General features: G+C 39.7%; 1 protein-coding gene across 10 annotated transcripts in view; it reads left to right on the top strand.

Annotated features, from left to right (window-relative positions):
• Window positions 1-22,190, top strand: part of CTBP1 (C-terminal binding protein 1) — a 232,622-nt gene that overhangs the window by 105,819 nt on the left and 104,613 nt on the right. The window contains exon 1 of one of the 10 annotated variants that reach the window (XM_072927917.1): window positions 2,046-4,004. The exons of 8 other annotated variants lie outside the window; for them this stretch is intronic. The gene's annotated coding sequence lies outside the window, so the exon portion shown is untranslated. Of the gene's footprint in view, window positions 1-2,045; window positions 4,005-21,286; window positions 21,305-22,190 lie in introns of those variants that run through there. One more of the 10 variants, XM_072927910.1, reaches the window with a different exon arrangement.

Raw genomic sequence — 22,190 nt, 5'->3', positions numbered from 1 at the left:
ATTGGAAAGCACTGTGTTGTCTGCCCAGTGATGGAAGGGGGATGGAGGGAGGAGTGGCTGCTGAGGGTTTGTTAAGAATGAACTGGCTGGTTCCTCAATTTTGCTGGCAGAAGATGCTGTCCCATCATTGTGCAGGCAGAGGATTTGCCTCTCAGGTGGGGAAATGGGTAGGGCAAAGCACATCAGGGGCTTAACAGACTGCTGAGGGGAAGGTAATTCCTGCCCTTAATTTTCTAAATCTGTTTTATTCTTAAGAAAATAATGCAAGTTGACTTTGGCATCTGTTAGAATTTAGAAAGTAATAAATGCAAACGAAGAGGCAGCAGCTGACAATGTCAGGTTGTTGTGTATGAATTACATTTTAGTAATACATATAGCAAACTAGAACTTAGTGTATTTTTATTCATATTTATTCCTAAAAATCGGATAATTGGTTGCTCTTACTTTCTTAGAAATTCTTGGTTTTGCTCAGTGAGTTCTCTTTAGACTACATACAGTTTGAGTAGCTTTACTTAATAGCAAATGTAATGTCAGAGCAGTAATGCCTCCCAAGGACAGGAATAAAGCTGTGTTTTAGTAGTTACCTTATTTTTGTGGACACTTGTTTCAGGGAGATAGAGAAATCTTTTTTTTCACAAAGGGAATGGAAAATCTTTTAATGGTAAATTTTAAAGGAAGATATTTTAAAATAATCCAAGGAATTGCAGATCCTTTTACTTTTGTTGGGTGTTGTAAGCTTGACCTAGTTTTAAGTATCATTGTGGCTTCAAGTAAGGCAAAAAAAAAAAAAAAATCAGGAAAAAACAAACAAAAAAAAAACCAAACCAAAAAGCCCCCAAAAATGAAAAAAGGAAAAAAAAAAACCCCCTCCTATTGAGAATTTAATTCTGGAGACATTCCAGCATGGGCTGTTATTTCACATACATATTTAATAGTCTTAATTCATATTGAGGGCAAAAAGAGCATTGTTATAATGGTACATATGACTTAGATTAAATATGCTATTTAAATGGAGCACTCTAAAGGGTATGAAAGTGTTTATAAGTTTATTTTTATTCTGAGTTGTTACTAGAGCTGGTTAAGAGAACTGAAAAACGTCTCATCTGCAACTGTTTTTCTTGCTATTGCCAAATATTGTCATTCCCCCTCTTCCTCCCCTTGCCTGCAGGTTTTGAAAGGAACCAAAATTAACATGCCTGTCCTTATTAATTATGCTTTCTATTTACACAGTGCGATATAGTGACAAAATGAGTTTCCTGTTGTACCAATATCTTTCTGTCACCACAACTCTGGGAATCTTATTGTTTCTTTCTCTTCCTCCATGGAGTCAAACCCATTTTAAATTTTTTTAATTGTAAGGTGGAGACTGAGGAATAAAGATGTGAAAATATCTTTTTAGAAAATATAATTTTTTGAAGATTGATGAATCTTGCTCATGTTTGCAGTGACAGGAACGTGAATGGTGTATCAGAGTCTTACTGATTGAGGTAGATGTTCTTAAAATTATGCTATTGCTGCAACTCAAGACACTTGGTTTCAGTGGTGCTCAGATTAACTCTCAGGTTTAGCTTCAAAAGGTTGTAATTTTTTTGTGTGGTGTAAATTACTTTCTGCTGATTACTTACAACTTCTTTTTGCCTCTGCTAATAGTTTGCCATGTTTTAAAAAAACAACAGCGTGGGTTGAAACTATAGAAAATTAAGTTGTCTGCACAGATTTATAGTATATAAATTGTCAAACTGCAAGATCTTTTTATGGAATTATTTTTAATTAGGGTAATAATGTTGATTTAATAATCTAGGTTTGTCTATAACATTTGACTTGATACCGTACAATTTATTAAGTAGAAAACCAGAATGATGCAAAATGAGCACTCTAAAGATGAAGTGGACTAAAAATGGGCAGTTTGTACCAGAGTCCTGTAGGGAATTTTTTTAATCTAGATACGAGATGATACTGTTTAACCCCAAGAGTAATCCCTCAGTTTATCAGGGCTGAGGGGTGTGGAGAGGATGACTAACACAGCCTGGAGAAAATGGGATAAGTGTGCAAGAGTTTGGGGATGGAACCGTATGATTTTTAGCAGTAGAAAGTAAAGGTCCTGTCACCTGCAGCTCCCTGCAGAGGAGTGGAGGAGCATCATCCAGTGGGTTCTGTGTGGGAAGGAGTGAAGATGCTTTGAGCTGAAGTGTATGTTGTAAATAAGAAACAAGAAAGATGGAAAAGAGTGAGTGAGCTGTGCAGTGGCAAGCAGGAGAAAAGTGCTGCAGGGTGATTTTCTGTCATTTTCAGACTTTTTTTGAAGGACAACCTTAGTGCCTTAAGAAAGAAGAAGCAAGCAAAAGCTTACAAAAATCACATGCATTTTAAATACTGCCAGTTCCTAGATGTGAGCATAAAACCCTAAATTCTGAGTTTCAGAATTTAGCAATTAAAAAAAGTGAGCAGCCAAGGCTTTTATCTTGTTTCTGTTGCCTGCTGTACCTAACTTCAGGAAGTTTCGTGAGTATTCCCCAAAAATCTTTAATATTCAGAAATCCCATGTAGTTTGGCAGGTCTTTTACACTGAATTGCAGCAGTTGCACACAACCTACTGTGCCAGTGCTGGGAGTACTTAATTGTGGAAAGCTACTGAATTCAGCTGCCCAGACATTGGGGTAAGGAAATTTTCATTACAGCATCTTCAACTGTGCAGAGTTAAGAAAACACAATGGGAACAGATGAGCAGGATTCCCACAGCCAGTCCCTCCCCAGGGTCCACAGCAGCATGGGTGGTTTGGCATGTGAGTGAGATTATTATTTTTATTATTGCTTTAAAGCTGATATTAAATCAAATATTGTACCGATGCTTCTGCCAACCAAAACAAAAACATTTATAATCCAAGTGGGGCCCTTCAGGGGTGCATCAGGAATGAAAGTTTGCAAAATTGTTGAAATATACATGAAACAGCTGGAACTGCTTTGGGTTATGTTCTTGGAGTTTTGAGGTAATGCTATGAAAATCAAATATGTTTTTTAGTTTCATAAGCTTTGTGCAAGAGTTAACACTAGGACCACTTAATAATTAGTTTACATTTGGAGACCTGTCTTTCTGTAAATGGTATCTCACAGTTTTAATTTCTCTGATGTCTATCACTGTAACCAAGTCTGAAATTAGAGATGGAATCTTCTTCTGAAAATTAAACCTCAATTAATTTCAATTGGAAGGAAACAAGTACTTCAGAGAACGTTATTTGGAGAATTAAATGTTTATTATTGTTTGAAAGCTTGGGGATATCCTGTTTGAAATAAGTTGGGAGTTCACTGGCACACACCCACTTTCCATTCCTTCCCTCACACTGGGGAGTTTGGTCTTTTTTTTTTTTTTTTTTTAATGTAGTCTTATAAAGGGATTTTTGCAAAGCAAAAGTAGTCCTCAGCATTTTTGTTTATTAAATGCAATAGCAAAACCAAAACCAATGTGAGCATTGCAGGTAGGTGTAACCTCTGGTCTTTTGCAGAGAAGAAACAGGCTGGATTTCATTAGGCCTTGCTTCAGACAGCTCTCATCTAATTAGGAAAATAAAACCCCAAAGTAGATACACCAGAAAATCAGCATAACGATTTTCAGTGGAAGGACTATAAAGTTTGGAGTTAACATTTTAGAAGGCTGATCAGCCCCCAGCATTCACTGCAAGTCTCTACAGCACAGGCAAAGATGATTTTTTTCACCTTGTGGAAGCAAACACCATCCATCCATTTCCTGAAAGCACCTTCTGTAGGTACATTTTAAATAACTGGAAAGCAAGAAACACAGTTTTTCTCTTTTTATGGGGTTCCTAAAATACCTCTGGTGAGCTATTTCTTGTTGTCTTGAGGGAGGAGGCAGCGCAGGGGTTGCCATGGCGATGCGATTTCGGCTCCATCACCAGTCAATACAGCAGCGCCGTGTTCCAGCTTGGCCCATCTGTTCCCTCGGTGGAGACCCCATTCAGCGGGAGCTTCTTTTGTATTCACAAAGTGGGGTAATAAGTGACCTTTTCTTATGGGTGGAATCCCTACGTGGGTGGAAAATAACTTCTTTCAGATGTGGATGCTCTCTTTGTAAACGGGGAGGAAAATGGGCTTATTTTAAAATTCAAAATCAAAATACCAAAAAGCTTTTCTGATAGAATAATTTTTCAGGACTAGTCTGCAGGTCCAGTTCAGAATTGCAAAATGCCCATTTGAGCCTAGTACTTGAATGAGCAAATATGTTCTGTATCACAGCTCTGGTTTCACTGCCTTACTTTTACCTAACGCTGTTTTAAATGTCAGGTCATGAGGTTGGGGTTTTTTTGTTTTTGATTTTTACTTGCTGGTGGTGCTTGTAACTGAAAACCAAAAAAAAAAAAAAAAAAAAAAAGGGAATAAAGTTTTTCCCACCAATTAAAATCCCAACAGTAGCACCATTCATCGTTCCTGCTGTTCCCTGAGGCTTTGGCTGGGGAAGGTGAGCTGGAGAAGGGGATGGAGGCATTCCTGGACATTCAGCCCTCCCTGGCTGGAGGGAAAATCAATCACGGCTTGCCGGGGTTGTGTAACCCTGACCCCGTGTACATCCCAGTTCTTGCCTTTTGGGGAAAGACTTGTTTTCCTCTCTGCTAAAATGTCCCGTGCTCCTTGCCTAATTTCCCAGAAAGGGAATCAATGCATAGTGGGTTTTTTTTTTCCTCCCTACATTTGATACCATCATATGGTAAATATTAAGTTTCTTTGTTTTTCTGCTTCAGAAAAAAAAGTGCTTTATTTTCTTAAACTTAGATTAGTTAGAGTCTGCATAGTGGCGGCGCCAGAGCAGATATCCTCCAAACAACTGGCAAAGTTTGGATCAAAGAAAATCTGAATTCAGGCAGACCTTAAAAACATTACATGTAAAATACAGAAGAGCATATATTTTTTAAAAAACATTCAGCTTGATGCAGGTGAAGGAGGAAACCAAGGTTTCCCTGACATTTCTCCATTTTTTCAGTATCTTGCCTCTTTGTTTTATGGCTGAAGAGGAGATTGAAGCTGAGTTTTCCTGAATTGCAGCACTGAGGAGAGCAAGCAAGCCCTGTGTTCTGCAGGCTGGGGTTTGGAGCACAGGGGCACCTTCCCAGCAGAGGATGGACTGGTTGCTCCTGTCAGTGTGATCTGTAGGGTGCCCATGGCACAGAACTTGCTCTTCCATCTGGCACATCCCTGTGGGATCAGTGGGGTGGCCACTGGTGTTCTGCTGGATGAGTATTGACCCACACAGGACTGGGGCCTGCCAGAGGAGAGTCCTGCTCATGATGAGACTGAACAGGAACTCTGTTACTTGTTACAAAGCCTTAATCAGGAATCATAAGCGCTATCTCAGTTTTTAATTTTCTGATTTATAATAACAGAATCTGCATAAACGGAACGTTCTTGTACAACATCCTTACTCATCTAATTGAGCCTCCTGCTCGTAAAAGGTAATTAAATCCAGGCTGTGTAGCTGTAATTAATGAGCGAGGGTGGGACGTCATAGGCTGTGGGTCCATGACCAGCTGTGTCTGCTGTTTCCCAGTGCAGTGAGACATTTTTAATGGTCTCATCCACTGGTGTCCGTGTGGAGCTGCCCAGAGGTGCTGGACCCTGCTCCTGTCCTGCCCTGGCTGTGCAGCTGTTTCAGCTCCATCATTAGCTGAGGGTTCTAGCACAGGGCAGGTGTGACTTTGCTTTTACCTATCTGAGCTTTGCAGCTTCACAGGATAGGAAGTCATGGAGGCACAATATAACTTTGTTCCTTTGGAAATTTTTTTAGAGGTGTAGTTGACCTAAGTTACCAAAACCTTCCCTGCAAAGGAAAAATGCACTAAGCCATTTTATGCTTTCTTTTGTTAATTCATTTGGAAGTCAATAAAACCCTTGGTTTTTTTCAGTTGGATGTGTAGTACTTTTTGTTAGTGCCTCATTGGTTTTATCAAAAGTGGAGCAAGACTTGGCTAGAGAAATTTGAAGTTGATGCATCTTCTAATTTAATATTTGGTACTTTCTTTTTGTTGAAAACATACATTGCCTGCACAAATCTGAGTTGTCTAAATTTTTCTAACAAACTGGTTATGTAATGACTTAGCATTAATTTTACATTAAGGAACTGTCATATTTTATATTTTATATTTTATATTTTTTATATTTTAAAAAATGCATCCCTTTAAGAGAGAAATGAAACTTGGTTTTTGTTCACTGCAGTGCTCACTCTGAGTTGCAATTTGGCAGGAACATCATTTTTTGTTGATGGTGTAGAATCTCCTCATTGAGATGGGTTTAATATTACAGTTTCTGAGACAGTAATTGACCATTTGGTCATTGAAGAGGAGATTTTTTTAAAACTCCCCCAGCTCTGGGTGGATGGTGCTAACTTCCAGTGATGTCTGTTGGTCTCAGACCTAATATCCACTCAGTAGCTGAATCCATACTAGTAAACTAAACATTCAAAAGATATGATCTTTTTCTGTAGCACTATCAAACCTGGTTATATGGGGATTATTATAGGTTTTTAATTATGTTGCAGTAAAAATTCCCAATTATTATAAAGAAATTCTGAACAGTAAAGAGATATTTTTCTTCTCACAGCTCTCTTCTGTTAAACAAAGTCCCGATTCCCTTAGCTATTTTTGAAATTGATACTATTCAGTTTTTCCGTGGTTGTATCCAGGGCCCACCCAGAATAAAACTCTACTGTGCAGTACAGTAGTGTTTAGGTTTTTTTGACAGCTTGCCAGGAAAAGATTTTCAGTTTGTTCTCTTACGATTTTCAAGTTACACTTGTCACTCTCTGTGGGCATCGGGAACCAGCAGCAGCTAAATGCCAACCAAAAATACCCCTGCAGGCACTCAGGCACTTGATTTTCTCTCTCTTTCTTTAAATGCCATTATTTCCTTGTAGTTGCAAGGAAAATGAGGCAGTGCAGGGAGTGGGGGCATTTTCAGGAGGGAGTTACACTACAGAGCTTCAGCCTGTCCAACATGCAGAGTGCAGCTCTGAGCTGCACCCCTCCTGCAAGAGACTTCAGCTGTGGTAATAAAATCACAGGGAAATAGGGTATTTTTAAAGACAGGTGATTCAGGTGATTCAGTGTGATTAAATGTGGACTTGGATTGCTGATTAAGGATGAGCTGTAGGAATGAAGTGTTTGGGCATCCTTTTGAGTGTATTTTCCATCATTCCTTGTAGCTGGTGTGCTATTACCCGTTCCAGGTGTTGCTTCCACTCACCTGTTTGGACTTCGTCATTCCCTACAGTGCTCGCCAACACTATTTGACACTATTATTTAATGGGTGAGCAGATGATAATTTATTATTGAAACTTAGTTAAACCCCAATAATTTTCTAACTTTGTGTGTTAATCTAAGGTGGGGGTTGGTCTCTTTTCCCAAGTAACAAGTGATGGTACAAGAGGAAATGGCCTCAAGTTGTGCCAGGGGAAGTTGACTGGCTGTTGGAGGTTGATTAGGGAAAATGATCTTACTTGAAAGGGTCCCACAGCAGTGGCATTTAGACCACCTTAGCCTGGCAAACATTTTGGAATTGTTGCCACTGTTTGATTTAATACTATTTTTTTCCAGCTTATTTCTCTTTAGGAAATGGTAATTTGTTCAAAACATAAACCTGGTTTTTCTTTTTATGTCTGTGGATTCCCAAACACCCCTGACTGCCGCTCAGGTGCTGTTTGCCAATGACTTCTTTGTTTTCTTCCTAGAAAAAGTTGTAGATATAAAAATTGCTTCGCCAAAAATCAATTTCAATTAGTCTCTGTTTAGTTACCCATTAGCACTTTCAGGGAAGAGGTTCAGCAAGAGAAAAAGAGGTTTTTAACTTTGTCACAGGATATTGGTAGAGACATTTTTAATGGTCTCATCCAGAGGATGGGAATAGGGAAACAAACAAGACTTTTCATAAACCTGAATTCTGTCCAGAGAATTTTGTATATTTTATATATACCTGTTTACACAAAGAGAGAAATCATCCAGCCTGGCTTCTATTTGGAGAAAGAATATGGAAGGTATTTTTTCTGCTAAATTTCTGACATCGTATTTCAGCTCAGGTGAACTCCGTGATCTGTTGACAGCAAGACAGTGGGGATCACAAAACTATTTCTGGATAGTAGTGCAGAGTTTGATTTAATTTGAAAATAAGGTTGTTGAATGGCATATCTACAGCACTTACAGAGTTTATAAAAAATGAATTACAGATCAGATGGGGGATTATATTTGGAAAAGTGCACTTATGTCTTCTGTGGTGTGGCAGTAAATACTTCATGAATGCAAAGATTTCAAATTAAATGTCTGGTAATAGAAATGTATTTCTGTAACACCAATTCCTGCCATTGAATTCTAATTGAGAGAGTTCCAAATGCCTTCTTGTTCTACACACTGTTAAGTAAAAGTAGCCTTTGTTAAGCAAGGAGACTCTTAAATAAGTCTAAGACATTGCAAGTCCTTTGTCAACCATGCTCCTTTCCATATTACAGATGGATTTTTTTACAGGTAGTTACCATAGAATTTTACAAATGGCAGGGGTATGTTTATGAATGCCAGATTTCATAGAACTTCCATAAAATTTGTTTTTACAAGGCTCTGAATTTTGTATACTTCTCTCCAATTAGAAAATCAGAAGTTTTTACTTGCAATTTTGCCTGAATTGTTCTGCCAGCCATTTCAGCTGAAAACCTGAACTGTGAGTTACAGGGTAATAAATTTTTCTGGCTGGTGGGGACCCCACCTTTTGTAGCAAAGCAAGCCCAGATGCAGCTGAAGTTTGCAGAAAGTGAATGCAGACCAACATTTTACTTATCTAGCAGGAGATCTCCACAGCACAAGAAAACACCTGACCAGGTAACTGGTGCTGGCAGCAGTGAGGAGAGTTCCTGGGCATCCCCCTGTGGTGTTTTTATTGGGTATTTCACAGCTCCCACAAACACACCCAGCTGGTTTTAAATTAACAGCCCAAATGCTGAGCTGAGTCTGAAGGAGCTGTGGCTGCCCTAATTCAGCTTCTTGGGTGGCTCCTGCAGCTCCTGCTCCCCTGGCACTGCTCTTCCACCTCCCAGGGGTGGCCCACAGAGCGAGGGGAGGATGGATTCTTTCCTGATTTATGATGCTGGAATCCTGTTAACATCAGCAGGGCAGCTGGTCCTGTGAAATGAGCACCACAGGTGAAAGAAAGAGGTACTGAGCTTTTATATACGTATGTATTTTATGTATGCACATAAGTGCAGACACGGATATAAAAATAAATATTTATGAGTATACACACACACACACATATATATATATATATATACACATATATAAATACAGCCAGTTTAGTATAGAAAATAAGTTATTATGCCCCAGAGCATAGCTTGTTACAAGTCCTCTGGAGCTGAATTGCTGCTCTGATTGTAGCTTGATGTAGCAGTTAAACTTTGATTAATCAATGTTTTTATTTAGACACCTGTAGAATATGAAGAAGTTGTTTTATACCAAAATTTAAAGTTGGGAAATGCAGTTATCTGAGTTACTTCTCTATCAAGAGCCTTTTTTTTTTGTTTTTAAATTATGGTTAAAAGTGTTCTTTTTCCAAGTCACCTAATTTAAATGAATAGTCATGCAATTAGTCATCTAATTGAAAAGAGTAACAGCTCAGATAATAAGAAAAACCTGCTTTTCATTTTGTAGAGTTTATAGTTAATATTGGCAAGTTTTCCCCAACTTTATTGTTTTTTCTGCTGAAATGTTAGACCTGAGTGGGGAGTCGATAGCAGCAGAATATCTGAGCAGCCCCAAGGGGCTGAGTGGAGCAGTTCCAGATGCTGAAAAAATTTTTATATTTTCTTGTATTTTATAAAAGCCCACTTGCAGTACTATTTTTCTTTTGTGAATTTTAGGAAAACTTGTTTTATAACTAACATATGCTCATGTGGAATCTCTGCTTCTGCACCTTGAATAAAGGTGGGCTAGGGGAAGAGTTTCTTTGCTCAAAAAAAGCAATTTAAAAATGTTAGTAAAAGGAGAAGTCTCATATTTAAGACCTGTTTGAATCTTGATAATCTTCAAATGTTAATTTCACATATATTATGTTGTTATATCTGATATTGCTCTGTGTCAAATTTAATTCCTGACCAGATTCCTCACACCCATACCTACTGCTTTCTTTCTAAATCCCTGGACAGTAATCTATTTTATGTATACCATCCTCTTCACTCATCACAGCTCTTGCAAGTGGAATTAAGATGCTGGCTCAGAAGGATGCAGGAAGAATGAAGAACAGATTTTCCACAGCTGTCCTTGCACCTCTCCCAGCCATGAGACCCCTGTGCTCCTCTGAGGCTCCACAGCTGAGTTAGGCTGGGCAAAGCTTTTTCTGCTGGGCTTCTCCTTTCCTGTGCAGTGCTGGCACCTTTTCCACTGGTTGTCTCTGGCAAATACTTGGGCATTCCTGTTCTCCCACAAGTGCTTGCCAGTTCTGTATGCTGTAGCTAATTTAGGCATTATCCTATATTATATATCATTATAGGTAACTCTTCAGGAATTTGGGTCAACACAAATACAATTTTTCTTTGCTGGCTGGGAACAAATTTTTGAAATTAATTTTTGTTAAAAGAAAAAGTATTAAATTGGTATTTCCAAATGCAAACTCAAAGTGTAACACAGGATGATGGCACATCTCTCAGCACCTGGATGGTGCCTATGTGGAGGAAGGCAGAGGGTGATGCTGGTAAAAGCTGGTTGGGCTGTGGGAAGGCAGGAAGATGCAGGAGCTGGTGGGATGCTTCACGCTGGGCTGGCTGATGCTCTGGATTTCTCTCTGCTCACAGAGACCATCCCAGTTCAGGACTGTAGGTCAGACACACTTCCTTATCTTGTCCCCTGGTCAAACCAGGACCTTGACTGGCTCACTGGCTTGCTCACAGAGGTGGAAATCAGGTAGAAGCATTTTATAAACCTATAATTAATATTTTTGACATCTATAACCTCTGAAATCTGGCTAATCAGGATCTCATCTGGTTTATTCTTCTTCTCGCCTTTTATTTAGGTTTCCAGCTCTGTCATGTGAGTTGGAGCCTCTCTGATTAACCATCCTGGATGCTAATTTTGGGGCTTTAATTATCTTCCTAAAAGCCAGCATGTTGTTACCTTTTTAGAAACACATGCTCAGTTCTTACGCAGATGTTGTTCTTAAAATCTGTTTCTGTAAACATCTTTTTTTCTGGGCCAAGAGGTTTCTGATGGCTATATATAGCTGTATGTGATTTCCTGGGGGGGCAGCAGCAGTAAATCAAGCCCCATCAGTCAGGTATGCATCCTTCCTGCAGCTCCCAGTTCTCACGAGAAAGTTGAAAGAATCATGAATTAAATTACACTTAATTGGTAATGAATTTAAATTCATTCAGTTTACTTCAATTTCTTCTGCTGCTCGGAAAGTAATTTTAAATTAAAGATGCAGATACTTGCAGAGATCACAATGTCTCAGAAAACACTAAAATAGGGATGTTGAATGATGCATTTAACTGATGATTGAAAAATTTGATGTAATCTTCTTGAATAGGTAGAAGTACTTACACTTTCTCCATCTGTGACTTACAAAGCCATGATTGTGTTGTGTTTACATCTCAGTGTTTCATATGCACAGGTCAGCAGGTTATAATTATTCCTACCTGCTTGTGGCTTATCTGTGGGAGCCAAGGTATCTATTTTTTTTTCATTTGGAGATGTATTGCTTCTTACTGCTGTTTAAAAAAACTTAGACAAAAACTACTGATTTCTCTTTCTCGCTTCTTAAATGTTTCTGTTAATTTTCTGTGCTAAGTTGTTGGTTTTCTGTAATGAATGTGTGCATGCTATCAAGTAATATGGGATTTTGTAGGTGATGGCCATAATATGTCTGTATACCATTCAGGGAACTTAGACATACATCTACAAATTCCAGCTGTGTAAGAAGAGCCATGGGGTGAATCTTACAGGCATACAAATTTCATATTTGCAGAAATTTTCTTTACTGCATGGCCAGTTGAAGGGAAGCTCCAGAAGCAAAAGACTCCACCTGTTAATCTGAGAAATGAGTTGGATATTTTGGGCACCCTGTGTATGAGTTGTGAGGTAATCCCTGACTGCTCTTTAGGGATCCATGAGAGTTATGTGTTCTTCCAAAATAAGGGAAACTTGCTGAAAGTGAAGCTTTTAAAAAGTGTGTCAGCCAGACATCAGGTGCTGCAGTGAGGATGTTCTGGGGTATTTGGAGAGCTGCTCTTGTCATGGGGGTCCTGGAAGGAAAGTGAATGCACACCAGTTCTGTCTCCTATGTGAAATGCTGAGTTTTTCTTTAATTGTTGCTTTCTGCTTACTTGAGGTGGAGCCATGAGTTTTCACAGGGAGGGGAAGCTGACTGAGCACTTTTAACTCACACTTTGCAATACTTGGAAGTCATACTTTTATGGTTTTATGCTCCTCTTTCTTCTACAGTTTTAATTTTAAAATCCATCTTGGTTTTTATTTTCAGTCACATAAAATTCGCTGGTTTCTATAGTGAAACTTTAAAGGTTTGAAGTTTTGGATCCTGAGTTAAGGAAATATTTAAGAATTTTTTTTTTTTAAACCAAGCAAAACACAAAGCAGAGCCCAGCCCCTTCCCATCAGCTGTGCTCTCTGTTAGCTTCTTTAGGCTTCAACTAAAATTGAACAGGCAAATCAATAATTGCTGTTTAATAATGTGTTGGTAATAATGCAGCTGCTGGACTGTGAAAGCTCATATCAGCATTTTTGCCTCACTGGAACTGTACAGCTTATGTGCCACAGGTAACTACTGAGTGAGTTATCTCTTGAGATCTGCTTATTTTATATTTGATGGCCAGAATCAAAAAGAAAGTGTTGGATAAAGGATGAGGTGACAGATTCGGAGATGTGCCAAGAGTTCTTCACCTCCTGCATTATGTTATTTTATCAAACAGTTAACAAATAGTGGAACAAAGTATTCACCTATTTAGGAAAAACAAATCATCCAACTGGCTTTGCAGCTGGATAAATAGTGCAAAGCCCCTGCAGCTACTGAATCAATTTAATTTGGGCTTTTTAAAATGTACCTGGAGACCTTGTGTCGTTCAGCATCAGTGCCTGCAAGTGAGTGGTGCTAAATGGGGATTTATGTGCTTCTGGGGCAAGGTTTGGAAGAGGGTTTTGATTTTCTGTGATGGTATTCCTGAAAGTTTTTGCTAGAAAAGCCTTTTTGACAAGGTGCTGTGCCAGCAGCCTGTGAGGCAGAGATCAGCTTCCCTGGGAAGGGGAGATTTTGGAGCCCTCTTGGCTGAGCCGTGTCTCTGGTTGTTCAAATTGAGATTCTTGTTCCCATTCTTGGTTGAAGTTTCTAAAATACAGTTTGGACTTCCCCTTGCAAGGCTGTTCTTCCAAATGTGCTTTTCCAGGATAGACCCTCAGGCTTGCAGGCATCATGAGCACCCTGAGAATTTCCCAGACATTCCTGGTGCCTGGATAACACGCCTGGAGAATAGAAGGAATCAACAAAGTACTTAGAAGTGGGGAAACGAACATTTTTGGAGGAAAATTTCCAAATAGGTTTCTAAAGGAGAGTCAGGTTTTCCCCAGATGTTAACACTGACTTCAAGGGATTCCTGGGGACATGCTTTCACCTTGTGGAAAGAGCAAACCTGGGTAGTGAAGTAAAGCAGTACATTTATTAAATGCAGAAAATGAATGTCGGGGCTCAGTTAAGGTTGAGAAGTGAAACAGGTGAACACTTGTGACATCTAGTGCTACATTACCATGACTAGTTATTGTTTATATACAAGTAGATGGAGTGGGTAAAGTTTCCTGAATGAAAAAAATATTGCTAAAAAAATGCTGGAAATGTAGTATGTATGAAGCGAGATGGAGTTAATCAATGCAGAGGGTTAAAACTGAGTGAGTGAAAAAAGTATTGCTGCTACTAAATGAGATGGAGTCAATCTTGGTGTAAAAGTCCACTGTCAGATGGGTTTTGCATTTTATATATTGCTTTTTCGAAGCATGCCAATTATAAACTTATAATGTTTTTTCCTCAATTTATCCTGTTTCTTCTGTAAAGGTGATTCAGAGTGTACAAATGCACACTGGATGTAATTAGAAGAAAATGAGTAATTTTTACAATACTGCCATAGAACCATCAGTAGGCTGCACTGAAGTACTTGTGACTAGAAATTTTTCATTTCCTCTGCTGTTGCAAAATTTCCCTGTGTTTATTTCCAACTTTTGACATTTCTTTCCTAATACACTTTAATCTTCAGCGATGTCTATATTAAAAGATGGGGAAATGAAAGAGGGAAAAAAAAGCTTGTATGAAGTGTGAAACAAACCCAGTGCAATTTAGCCAAGGAAGGATGGGGTAGAGGCTCCCCTGTGCTGCAGGATTTTTTTTTTTTTTTTTTGTTCAAAGCACTGTGAAATACCAGGCAAAAGCAGTTTCAGTTTTGCACTTGTAAGTGTAATCTGACCAATTTTCTGAAATTCTCAGCAGTCGTCCTTTTTTGGCAAGTACTGGGAAAAAACGTGCAGTGTTGGTGGTTTGGGTATTTTTTTTTTGTTAAGTTGAGCCACTCTCTAATTCTGAAAGCACTTCCACTTGCAACACTGCATTTTCATCTCTGTTGCATTGTTCTCTGATTTGATTTGGTGTGAGTGAAAATTACTTTTAAAAGTAGTTGGACTGATTGTACTCAAATTTTCCAGAGTGTTTGCTTCAGGTGAAGCTGCCTGTCCTCATCCTCCACAGCTCATCTCTGCCTGATCCCAGAAGGGCTTGGGTCCATGATGGTGAAACCACAGTCATGGGAGCATCCCCTTGAGTAGGAGCACAGGGCAGTGTATTAAGAGCATCCTCCTCTTCTGCTCCCAGCAGGACGAAGGACACTGAAACCAAACTAATATTAGGTACCACAGTTGATTCTAAAAGGCCAATTTTCAAATAGTGGGGGAAAAAAGCAGTTTTCATCAAAGCCATTGCAAAGTTGCAGGCTGCTTAATGCCAACCTCTGCAAAAACACAGAATACAGCCTACCTACAGAGAGGGTAGGTTTAGATGGGATATTAGGAAGGAATTCTTCACAATGAGGGTGGGGAGGCCCTGGCACAGAGAAGCTGTGGCTGCCCCTGGATCCCTGGAAGTGTCCAAGGCCAGGCTGGAAGGGGTTTGAGCATCCTGGTGTAGTGGAAGGTGTCCCTGTCCATGGTAGGGGGTTGGAACGAGATAAGGTGCCTTCCACCTCAAACAATTCTGTGATTTATGATAACATCTGGTGCTTTCCTAAGCCAGTGACCCTGTTTCTGCTTTCAGCTGTGTGAGGAGCAGAAGAGGCTGGTGGCAAAACTCTATCTGTGACCTCCAGCAGGGCAGTTGGGGTGCAATTCATGCCCCTCTTCAGAGGGGTTCTCTCTGTGGGAATTGAGACTGGGCTGTGAGAGGAGAATTATTATGAGGAAAATCACAACAGAGGCAAGAGCTCTGCAGTCTGCAGAAGCACAGAAGTCCTTCCTTACCTTTATGGTGGAGCTATTTCCCTAAAAAGTGTTATTACTTGTTTGCAGCTGTGTGAGGCATTGAGCAGGATTGCAGGAAATGAAAGCAGCAGCTTGTCTGTGAAAGGTACATGGCTTAGAGCAGCGTGGTGCTGTCACTATCTGTGCTATCAGGTGTCTGCACTTACAGCTGTCATGTAAGTGGGGTAAAAAAAAGGAGAAGCTGCTGTACTTGGGCTCTGCCTGTCACTTGTAGCTGAGGGATTGGCAAACAATTTTTTTCTTCACTTAAAAAGAATTTTCAACTTACTTAAAACAGTATCATTGTAAACAAGGAGTGTGTGTGTGTCAGAGGGGCTGTGGCTCTTGAGACTCCATCCTCTCTCCATCCTGCTGCCCTGCTCCAAAGGGGTGTGGGGCAGGATTTGGTGCTGCAGGTGCAGACAGCTCTGCTGTGAGGCTTCATGTCCAAAAATGTTTGCCCCCATTATTTTTGCTGATGTTATTGCCTGTTCAAACATGGCAGAGCTTTGGCCTCACAACACCTCCTGTGTCACAACTGATTTATTTCCAGTGAACATTAAAATTTCCCAAGCAGAAAGAATTGTTCTTTTTTGTTTTGATTGGTGTTTGTTGGGTTTTTTTTTAAGTGTTCACTCTGGAGGAATTGTAATATCCTCAAACATGACTCACATACTCAGATCATCAGGCTGACTGACAGTGGAAGGGGCTGGCAGACTGAAGGCAGAACCAAGAGCAGTCTCTGAACTTTGCATGTCATGTCCCTGCACTTGGTGGAAGTGATGGCTTTAAGGGACATTGCTGGGCACCCCTGTATCTCTAGATTTGTACAAACACCCTCCTTTTTTGGCTGTAGAGAGGATGCTTTCATGAGCAGCTCATGTGAATAGCCAGCAGTGTAAAAAGCAAAGGTAAATTGTCTGGAATGACAAAAAAATGAGAGTTTTCTGTGTACCAGGTACTGTGGCTGGAGCTGTTGCAAAGATGTCAGCCTGGGGCTTACAAGTAAACAAGAGAAAATTAAATATCTGAATTTTATTTTTCATTTTTGTTACTGTGCATTGTTATACATGTATATCTTCCTTACTGTCACCCATGCCAGGCTGGTATTTCTGCAAGTATTTTAGAATTTTGTTTTCCAGGCTAAAAAACCAGATAGGAGTATATCATTTAACCCCATGAGACAGTTGCATACAATTTATTTTCTTTTGTAAACTTCTGTCAGGTCCCAGTGCCCCTAAGAGGAGCAGTACAGGTTCCCAAACAAGTGCTCTTCATTCACTATGGCCTGGGGTCATCCAAAAGCTGTATCAGATGAAGTTGTTACAGATGCTGCCTGACAGGGGAGTGATGGCATAAGCAGTGCATGGTGTATCACTTTTGCAGTTAGGAAATTATGGAACAGTTTTATTGTGGTGTTGAAATATGGTATTAATCACTTTGCATTACTGGTACAGAATTTATCAGTCAAGTTTTTTACTTGATTAATAGACAGGGCCTTGGCTTGACTGTTTTTCAACAGTCTACCCTTGTTTGTCTCAACGACAATTGGTTTTTATCACATTGGTGCACATCTGACAAAAAAAGGCACTCTGGATCATTGGTGGCATTAGTCTGGCATTGTCTTGCACTGCCTTTATTAAAACCCCCTTTGTCCTATTGTTGCTAAGTGATCTATCCATCTTAATATTTTCCTGATGTCTAAGCTACTGTCTGTTAATGGCATCCTAATGCATTCTGAATTGACATATTTCACATCATTTAAACTCTGCTTACCTATTTATCATGCAGAGGTCGTAACTTAGTAAGTGAAAGTCACTCAGAGGATATTTCTTTGCTATTTCTCTAATTTTCTGTCACTATAAGGAAATTGCAGCTCTTCCACTCACTTATTGTACTGTTGTGATAAAGGCTCTTCCTCACTCTGGCATCCGATACACAGAGGAGCTTTGTACATTTGATTTCCTTTTCTTCCATTTGTGTCAGCCTGATGAGATATTAAAAACTGGGAGAAGGGGATGTTTTGTGCAGCCATTCCTGGCCCTGGGAGGAACAAAGATGACCTGGCTGGTGTGGCATCCATCCTTGCACAGGGAGACTATCAACTCAGTGCTTGCTGGGGCTGGGATTACGTGTCACTCAATCTTGTCAAAAATTCTATGAATATTCAATGAGGATTTTAATGTATTGTCATCAAGGAAGCAATTTCTGTGTAGTCATATTAAGCATGTTGTCATCTCTGCAGTTTAAATACATTGTTTTGCCCATGAAGTGACCTTAGGCGATTTTAAAATGGTCTCGTTTTTTCTCCATTTGCCTTATAACAAATAAATTAGTTTTACCTAATAGGAAAGAACCTAATATGGATCTGACACATTTGTATAGGGAAAAGCACATTTTAATAAATAATCAGGGTATTATTCTACATGTACCAGGATTTATCTTTCCCACTTACGCTTACACAGAAGGTTTGAGATATGGTCAGGTTGGCTGCAGTCAAGTTGTTCTCTAACCGAGGTTTCATAATGAGTTCAATTTTCAAAGGAGGGGCCATTAATTTATCTCCCTCCTTGCACTGCTGATGATATTTAAATCACTGCCTGCCTCATCGTTGTATGTTTAGGTGTAGTTTAAGCTTCATTGCCCAGGCGAGGTTCTCATTTGCATAGATGGTGTATGAGTGCATTTTGTTGGATATGGATTATTGTAGCAAAATCAAATGGGTTTTACTCAAGTTAAGATTTTTGAAGTTTCTTTTCTTGTGGACTTCCTAGATTAGTTTTTTTTTTTTGTAAGTGCATATCTCTGTACATTGTGAGAATATGAACATTGTTTTTTGAGAGCAATGCTGTTATGATTCCTTATTGCATATGTCCTGAATAACGTATTTTTCTTCTGAAATCAGAACAAACTATTTCAGGATAGACAGAATGTGGCATTTTTAACAGAAATGTGAACAGCAGGGCTTTGTTAGTCACGCCAACGGTTGTGCTGGGAACAACAGGTGTATTGTTGGGTGGACTGGAACAGTGGGACGTCTGACGTGTAGTGAAATCAAGGGAGAAAGCAATAGGGTGTGAAAGTACTTTGTTAAAATTCTGTTCATTAGGAAACCTGAAAATCCTGAAAAGTACAGAAAAGTACATTTTGCTTTACAGCAATTTGAGAAGTTGGCTACTTATTAACTCAGTTAAAGAGTGGTTTAATCTGGGAAGGGAACGGTGTATTCAGAGCTCCACAGTGTACCTCTGGGCTGACGTTTTCAAAATGAACTGGAAAATTTTGGTACCGTTTGTGTGAGAACATGAAAGTGTCTGATTTTTCAGAGGATGGATTATCATCACTTCCAGGCCTAAGTAGTAGTCACTTTTAAGAAATACAGACTTTGTTTCTAAGGGTACTGAGACACTTTCTTATAAGTGATGGCGTTCCTGCACCAAATGGCCCAGCACTGGAGGAGAGGAGGTTTTTGCCAATTTTACAAGATGAGATTCAGAGCTTCCAGCTTTCCAGCTAGACTTGAGAAGACTTCCCTTAGTACCTTCCCAGGATTGTTTCCTCTCTTCTATAAAAGCTATCAAAGTAACTTACTGATAAGGACCTTCCAGAAGTTTATTTTCTTTGACTTACTTCATGTGTTAGTTATGTGTGTGAGTAGTAATGCTCTTTGGTCATATCCTTTGCACATGGATAAATATGCTGGATATATGGATAAAGCTGAACTGTCTTTATGGATGGATGAATCTGAGGACTTTTAATGACAGGATGTGAGGTCTGTTTCCTTCAAAGACACAGAGATGGCCATTCGTAAATAAACAGATAATCCTGGATGGAAAAGGATTGATAAAACCAATTCTGACTGATTTAAATAATGATAATCCCTAATTTTATTTCTTGTTCATTGCCTCATTGAGATCATTGTGAAAATCTAAAATTTCTCATTCATATTCAAACTGGAGGAGGAAGAGCGTAACACCTCATGCACTTTGTGATACAAGTCAACCCGTGGCATCAGTGGTATTTTCTAGGAATTATCTAAATCTTGAAAAGCAGGAGCCTGCTCTGAGTGAGGTGAGTTTGGTCAGGCCAGGAAGGGCTGTCCTTAGCTGAGAGCAGCAGTTTATGGGCCCTTCAGGGCTGCCAGTTAGTCCTGTGCTGTGAACATTTGGAAAGATAAGTATTTTGTGTGTGTTAGGCCAACTCCCAGATAAGGATTAGTTGTGCTGGATCGGGGAAAAAAGAATTTTAGACCATGTTTGCACTAAAAACTCATATCCATGCTGCTGCAGCCACTCCTGGAGGATGGAAAAGGTCAAGAGCCAAGGCAGAGAGGGAATAATTCCAACATAAATGATGCATCCAGCCTTGACTTGTGCATTACCTTGGCTCTGTGGGTGATGACTTTCCTCCCAGAGTCCAGATATTAGAGACACAGAGGAAAAAGGGCTGAGCTTTTGCAGTGGAAAATGCAAAGGTTCACTGGGAGCATTGACACTGCTCATTTTCAACCAATAAGTAAAGGGTTGGATTTTCTGAGGGCAACACATCCGTATTTGATGCTCTTCCTAAGAACAGCTTTGGGCTCATGTGCAATAATGTGCTGGGTCCCAGGATGTGTACAGTGATTTTCCATTGTTTTGGGGAGTCTTCTCCACTGAGCTGTTCTGCAAATGGAAGTGGATTAAAGAAAAAGGAGAAAAATTGTTCAGATTGATCATGGCCAAACAAAATTGAAAGGACATCAAGCTTTTCCAGTTCCTGACAGGGAATATTTACAGCATAAAGCAATATGACTTTTCTTTAAGCTTCATGTTTTCAATCTCTTCCCTTTTTTTTTCAAACATTTCAAAAGCCCCATGGTAAAGTCAAAGCAGAGTAGTGCAGAATTAACAAATCTGACTCTAGTATGCCTACAGGGCTCTGGATATACATATAAAGTAGTAATCCTGTCTGAAGTGATTTCTTCTGAGTTGCTTAGAAAGTCTTTAGATGACTTTGTGTGTTTAAAAGCATTTATTGTTGTGGTCAGAAGAAACGATATTTTTTCTCATGATTTCCACTGAGAAAAGGCTTTGTGATTTTCTGCAGTTTCTAACATCTTGCAAAGTCCATGAGCAATTAGCACTGAGGCCCAGGAGAAGGAGTTGTGCTTCATGGCATTACTGCACTTCCCCTGAAATGTGCGTTAGATTTCAGTACTGCAGACATTAATTTCACGTTGTTTTGCATTCTAACCATGCATTCAACTGTATTGTTTAAGCTGGCTGTATTACACAGTTGCACTCAGGTTTTAAATGAGTGCATAAATATTTGCAGAGAAAAGGAAAAAGATCCCTACTTGTAGAAATGAGTTTTCTCTAATTAATATAGAATCTATATGTGTTGCTCTTCATTTAAGCCTGTAGCTAATTGCTGTCTCACTGACTTCTCAGTGCCAGACATCTATAATACCATCATCTGAAATTCTAGAGAGGGATTTTGGGGAAGTGCATAAATAAAAGCATTGAATAATTAGTAAGCAGTGTATATGTAGTATTTTATAAAAAGTTCTGTGAGCTTTTCTTTTGCCACATGAGAAACTGAGGAACAGAGGACAGACATGAAAGATCTTAATGAAGACTGGAATTTAACTTTTATGTCTCTGTGTTCAGTTTTGGGCCTTGCATGAAAAGAAAGACATTGAGCTGCTGCAGCAGGTCCAGAGAACAGCTGGGGAAGAGTCTGGACCATGAGTCTGAGGAGGAGCAGCCTGAGAAAAGGAGGCTCAGGTGGGACTTTACTGATCTCTACAACTCCCCGACAGGAGGTTGCAGCCAGGTCAGGCTCTTCTCCCAGGTGACAAGTGACAGGACAAGAGGAAATGGCCTCAAGTTGTGCTGGGGAGGTTTACATTGGATATTAAGGAAAATTTCTACACAGAAAGGGTTGTCAGGCATTGGAACAGGCTGCCCAGGGCAAGTGATGGAGTCATATCCCTGGAGATATTTAAAAGACATGTAGTTGTGGCATTTGGGGACATGGCTTAGTGGTGGCCTTGGCAGTACTAACAGGTGGACTTGATGATTTTGGAGGCCTTTTCCAAGCTTTTCTGAGATTTCCTCTATTTTTCAGAGTTATTCTCAGTCACCCTTTGCTCACTCCCTGCCCTCTCCCTGTGCAGAATTGCTGGGCTCTGGTGGGTAGCACAGACCCTCTGCTGCCCTGACTGTAAAGGACAGATCTAAACAAACCCATTCTCCCCACCCTTTCCCCACCACTTCTAATTTAATTTACAGTTGGATTTGGGAAGACCTGCAGCTGCATGAGGAGGTGCTGTGGGAGTGCTCCTCTGGATGGAGCCCATTTTGTTCCTCACACAACAGGTACCAGGAGGAGGAGAATTCTGCTGTTGTGCTGCCACATCTGTTATCTTGCTGAACAACTCCATTTTGACTGTTATTCAATACAGTTATTCAGTGTTCCTCTGGAACATTGTTCTGTTTGCAGTGTTCTTGTGTGACCTTAGATGAATAATGTGGGAACTGTCACAGTGTAAAATTAGGCACATTATAAGAACATCAATGGAAAAAAAAATGTTAGGGTTGGGTAGTATTTTCCTCAGTAATAGCTTTAAAAAATAAAAGTCGAGAGACTTTTGTCTCTTTAGAAATCACA

Source organism: Taeniopygia guttata, chromosome 4 (genome assembly GCF_048771995.1).
Source record: "Taeniopygia guttata chromosome 4, bTaeGut7.mat, whole genome shotgun sequence".
In the NCBI taxonomy this organism is placed as follows: Eukaryota; Metazoa; Chordata; class Aves; order Passeriformes; family Estrildidae; genus Taeniopygia; species Taeniopygia guttata.
This window is presented reverse-complemented; position numbering and strand designations above follow the sequence as displayed.